The sequence below is a fragment of the Equus przewalskii genome, chromosome 6, assembly GCF_037783145.1.
Source record: "Equus przewalskii isolate Varuska chromosome 6, EquPr2, whole genome shotgun sequence".
In the NCBI taxonomy this organism is placed as follows: Eukaryota; Metazoa; Chordata; class Mammalia; order Perissodactyla; family Equidae; genus Equus; species Equus przewalskii.
In genome coordinates this window covers 66,470,554-66,476,323 of record NC_091836.1, presented here as the reverse complement: position 1 = coordinate 66,476,323, position 5,770 = coordinate 66,470,554, and positions in this window count along the sequence as shown.

Genomic DNA, 5,770 nt, shown 5'->3' with positions numbered 1-5,770 from the left:
ACGGCTGAGGCGGCGCCCGTGAGCCGCGCGCATGCGCCCAGCCGCTCCGCCTGCGGGAGCCCAGAGCTTCAGGATTTAAACCTCCCGCTCGCCGCCCTTCCGCCGTCCCGCCTCCCTGCCCGGTCGGGAGGGCTTCGCTGCGTCTGCGCGCGTCCCTAGGGCGACAGGTTAAGTCTCATTGGCTACTTCATACTGCTTGTTGGAATAGTGCAGGGCGTCTGCCCTGGGTGTTGATTTTTCCCTGGCATTAGGGTACCTGGGCGAGAAAGAAGTGTGTCTCGCCCTAGACACGTTCACATGCTGGTGGAGGAGACAGAATTGTAATCGGAGAGTTCCAGTAGATAAAAGTACCTAAGAGTCCTGGAGGCACCTTAATCCGGACAGCTGAGCCGGAATATTAGCTCCAGGTAGAGAAGGGCAACTGAGACGAAAACCATTCTGTGCTTCTCGAACTCTGAACTAGGCTCTTGGTGCAGCACCTGCCTGGGTGAAACCCATTCTGGAGACACGCTACAGTCTAGTGCTTCTCACACTTAATGTACAAATAATTTAGGGATCTGGTTAAAATTCAGCTTCTGATTTGAATCTAACAAACTAGATCATGGCAATACTGCTGGTACCTGGGCCATATGGCCGAGCCACAGGGAATGGAGTTAGTCTTGTCTTTCTCATGTACTGTCTGATCTTGGACAAATGACTAATCTCTAAAGCTCGTTGTCCTTTTTTGTAAATAGGAAATAAAAATGGATCTACCTCATAAAGTGGTTTTGAGAAAGCGTGTAAATTGCTTGATATGATGCCGGGACAGAATAAATAATGTTTCAGAGAAGTTAAGTACCTTGCTGAAAGATGCACAGCAAGTAGGTGACAGTGTCACTCTCCTCATATGAGCTTATGCCTTCCCACAGCTTCAAATGCCACCCATGTGAATATGACACTCAAATTCATATCTCAAGCCCAGCCCTCTTCTCTCACTTCCAGACCCTTGTATCCAAATGCCTGGCTGACATCTCTTAGATGTTTTGAAGGCGGCTTGCATTAGTTTCCTATTGCTGCTATAACAAATTACTACAAACTTTAAGCACAATCTTAACACAAATTTTTTCTCTTACAGTTCTGGAGATCAGAAGTCTAGAATCAGTCTCACTAGGCTACAGTCAAGATGTCATCAGGGTTGGTTCCTTCTGGAGGCTCTGAGGGGAGAATCTGTTTTCTTTTTCAGTTTTTAGAAGTTGCCTGCATTCCTTGGTCCCTTCCTTACATCACTCTAACCTCTTGCTTCTATTGTCATGTCTATCACTTTTCTGGAGTCAAATCTCCCTTTGCTTCCCTCTTATAAGGACACTTCTGATTGTATCTAGGGCCCACCGGGATAGTCCACAATGATCTCCCCATCGCAAAACATTTAACTTAATCCCATCTGCAAAGTCCCTTTTGCCATATAAGGTAATATTCACAGGTTCCAGGGTTCAGGACACAGATATTTTTGAAGGCCATTATTCAGTTTACCACACCCCTCAAACTCAGTGCATCCAAAACAGAACTCATGATCTTTCAAAATTATCCACTCAGAGAATGACACCAGCCATCCAGTTGTCCCCCTCTCCTGCCCCACCCCTGCAAACTCACTGTGCTTTCCACACCCGTTCCCAATCCCCTTCTCTCTTTTCTGTTTCTTCCAAAGAATCTAGAAAAGTTAAACAGTCGATCTTCCACCTTTCCTGGCAGCTAGGAGTAGCCCGATGGCATAGTTCTGTCTAGTGAGACTTAAGCAGAAATCTGCTGGGAGTTTCTAGGAAAGGTTTTCCTTTCCTGATAAGACAGTTGTCACAAATTTACCCCCTTTCTCATTCTTCCTGCCTTGGACTTCATCATGAGGCATGGAGCTGGACTCAGCTGTGAGGAAAAAGCGCTTCATGCTGACATCATTGAGCCTCTAAACAAATCCCTCCTACCTCCAGAAGTCTTGTTATCTAAGGAAAATTCTTATTGTCTGAGGAAATGCACACACGCACCAGGCTTAGGTGTTTAAGCCACTGTTGGTCAGGTTGTCTGCTCCTTCCAGCTAAAGCATTTCTAACTGCCATTGCCAAGTCCTGTCTGTTTGACCTCCTTGGTTTCTCGCACATTCATCCACTCCTCTCCACACCCTATTCTCTTTACTTTAGCTTCACTGGCCTGCCTTCAGCCTTGGGTACATGCCATGTTCCCTCCTATCACTGCAACTTTATGCATTCTGTTCCTTCTATCTGGAATGTTCTTCCTTCTCCCCATTAAAAAACAAAATTCAACTGAGTAAATTTTAAAGATATTATTGGCTTTATTCAAAGATTCATGAACTGGGCAGCATCCAGTCTAGCAGGTAGAAAGGAGCTCCAAAGAGCTGTACAAAGTGAAACACTTTATAGGCCAAAGGGGACAGGAACAAGAAAGCTATACTAGGCACAAAAGCAGGTTGGTTATTGCAAAGTTACTTTCCTTTAGAGGATGGCAGGGGTCTATCAGGCAGACTACCTAACTTATGATGATGAGGCAATTCTTGGTTGACTGGTTTAAGATTCCTTTTTTGGGAGAGCCAGAGCTATAATTAAGTTAACTCTTGGTTTGGTGACATGGGGCTTAGTATAAGTGACTCCATTTTAAGCTGTTGTCTTGTTTTTAACACCCCTTTAGGCTATTTAATTCACCATCCTTTAACTCTCAAATCAAATACTTCTTCTCCAGGGAAAACTTCCCTGGCCTCTCCTTATCCTACCCTGTGCACCTGTCGGCTGAGTGCAATTTTACTTTTATTTGTGTGATTATATAATTCCCCCACTAGGTATTCACTCCGTGAGGGTGGGGACCTAGTCTGTTTTTACTCATTATTGTAGCTGCAGCAGCTAGCACAATATTATGCACTCAATATTTGTTGAATGGCATGAATATCTGAAACAGGATTCCAACGCAAGGCTCTTCTACCCCTGAGCCCCTGCTTTTTCCCCATGGTACACCATCCAGATGAGTTGATCTGGGACATGGGGAGAAATTGCAGAAAAGGGCCAATGTCAGTGTTATATATAGGGTCTTCAGGCTGGAAAACATGAGCAGATAGAACAACACACAACTCGGTGAAGAAGTTTTTCATAAACCCCTTGACCTGGCCTCTCCTTTCTAAAGAGTTAATCCATTCTGCTCTCAGTTCTGGTGCATTGCTGGTGACTGGAAGCTCTCCTGACCACTACAACAAGCTTCTTTCTAAGAGGGATGGTGCTCGGATTTTTGTTATCCCACAGACCACAGTAGCTCTGTGGGTTCTGAGTACCTAGAGATTTGTTTTTATTTTTTATTTTTTTTGAGGAAGATTAGCCCTGAGCTAACATCTGCCTCCAATCCTCCTCCTTTTGCTGAGGAACACTGGCCCTGAGCTAACATCCATGCCCATCTTCCTCTACTTTATATGTGGGACGCCTACCACAGCATGGCTTGATAAGCAGTGCCATGTCTACACCCGGGATCTGAACCGGCAAACCCGGGCCACCGAAGCAGAACATGTGCACTTAACCGCTGCACCACCGGGCTGGCTTTTTATTTTTAATTCTTATATTTCTTGGAACCTGAGCCAAAGATTAAGATTAATCCAATAAGTTATATATTTTTAGACTTCAGGAGACTGTTCATAATGTCCCTTGGAGGATAATTAAAGTCAGAAAGAAACAGTCTGATTCCAAGTTTAAAAATAAAAACGAACCATGTTGCATTGAGATATAGGATTAGTTCTCTATTGCTGCATAACAAATTACCCTAAAACTTAGTGGCTTAAAACAAGAAACGTTTATCATCTCATTGCTTCTGGGGTCAGGAATTCAAGAGTGGCTTAGTTGGGTGGTTCTGGCTCAGGGTCTCCCATGAGGTGGCAGTCGGGGTAACATCAGGGGCTGCAGTCAGCTGAAGGCTTGACTGGAGCTGGAGAATCCACTTCAGCAGGCCTCAGTTCCTCGCCACATGGGCCTTTCCTCGGGCTGTGTGAGTGCCCTTAGGACATGGCAACTGGCCACTTCCAGAGTGAATGATCCAAGAGCCAGCAAGGAGCAAGTGCCTTTTATTACCCAGTCTCTGAAGGTGCACATCGTGACTTCTGCTTCGTTCTTTTTTTTAGAAGCTACCTCCTGAGTCCGGTCCACATTCAAGCAGAGGGCAGTTAGACTCCACCTCCATAAGAGAGGAATATCAAAGAATTTGTTGACAGATTTTAAAAGGACCATAGATGTCTCAGCCACGTTCTTAGGATATCAGAAACATGATTGTATCTGGGTGAAAAAAAGCCCAAACAGACTCTTGTTGTGGGAGGGCCCTCCATTGATCACGTCTAGTTTATCCTCATGTCAACAGTCTTTTTCCCGTGTTATGTCTCCCTTCAAGATGCGCAGACCCTGTGTTAGGCTGCGGGAATTCAAGGGTGAGTAAGAACAAGAGCTGCTTTCCCTGAGGACTGATGTATGCTGGCACCATGCTGAGCACTTCTGTTCTTTTATCTTCACAAGCATCCTTTGAGAAAGGTATTATGATTATCCTAATGTTTGCAGATGAGGAAACTGAATTTCAGGGGGGTTAAATAACTTGCCCAAGGACACTGAGTAAGTTGATGAGGTAGGATTTGCATTCAGAACTGTCTAATACTACATTATCCTGCTGCCTTCATGGTTCTGGCCTTCCTGGAGCTCAGCATCTCCCACGGCACATGACCTATAATCAATTGCTGATGGAATGTGATGGTTGCAGCAATTAGAGGTCTGCAGGAGGCATAAAGGGGCATAAAGGAAGGAATGATCAAATCCTAGGCCTGCTGCTGCACCCCTGCCAGAGTCATCCTCTGCAGCGTGGGTCTTCGTCCTGTTTGCAGGGAAGAGTGGAAGCTGTCATTCAGGCCCTTCCTGACATGGCCCCTGCTAGCTTCTCCATCTCCACCCCATCCTGCTTCCTCCACTAAACTTATCCTATGCACATGGAACTTCCCACTCTTCTCTGAAAACACCTTGTTCATTATACATCTGTGCCTCGCATGGCCATTCTCGCTTCCACGGGCAAGTCACTCTTCCTCTGTATCTTGGCTGTAAAATGAGAAGGCGGCTCCCAGTTATTCCTTTCTGTTCTGCTAACCACACTTTGTTCTAATCCCCACCTGATATACGATGCTTCACAGTGGGGATCTGGTTGGCCTGCTGGGTAGCTTATTATTAAAACCCCCCTGCCTGGTTAGGAAGTGCTTTCAAAGCAGAGGACCAACCTAGAATTGTTCTGGCCGTGGTTCTTATTCAACATCATCAGATTTTACCACCTGCACGTTCCTCACCCTCCTCTAACGCCTTACTAAAGCTGGATGTTGAATGAACTCCCTTTCATCCCTCCCCAGCTTTTTGTATTAAATCTCATCAGGGGATGGCCCATGGCTGAGTGGTTAAGTTTGCACGCTCCACTTCTGTGGCCTGGGGTTCACCAGTTCGGATGCTGGGCATGGACCTAGTGCAGCTCATCAAGCCATGCTGAGGCGGCCTCCCACATAGAAGAACTAGAAGGACCTACAACTAAATTATACAACTATGTACTGGGGGGCTGTGGGGAGCAGAAAACAAAAAAGAAAGAGGAAGATTGGCAATAGATGTTAGCTCAGGGCCAATCTTAAGAAAAATCAAAGATAAATCCCATCAGTCTTTTCCTAAACCCGGTCCTCAAGCAGGAGGGCTGTGTGGGGCCTGCATGCGTGTGTACACACCCACTTTCTTAACCAAGT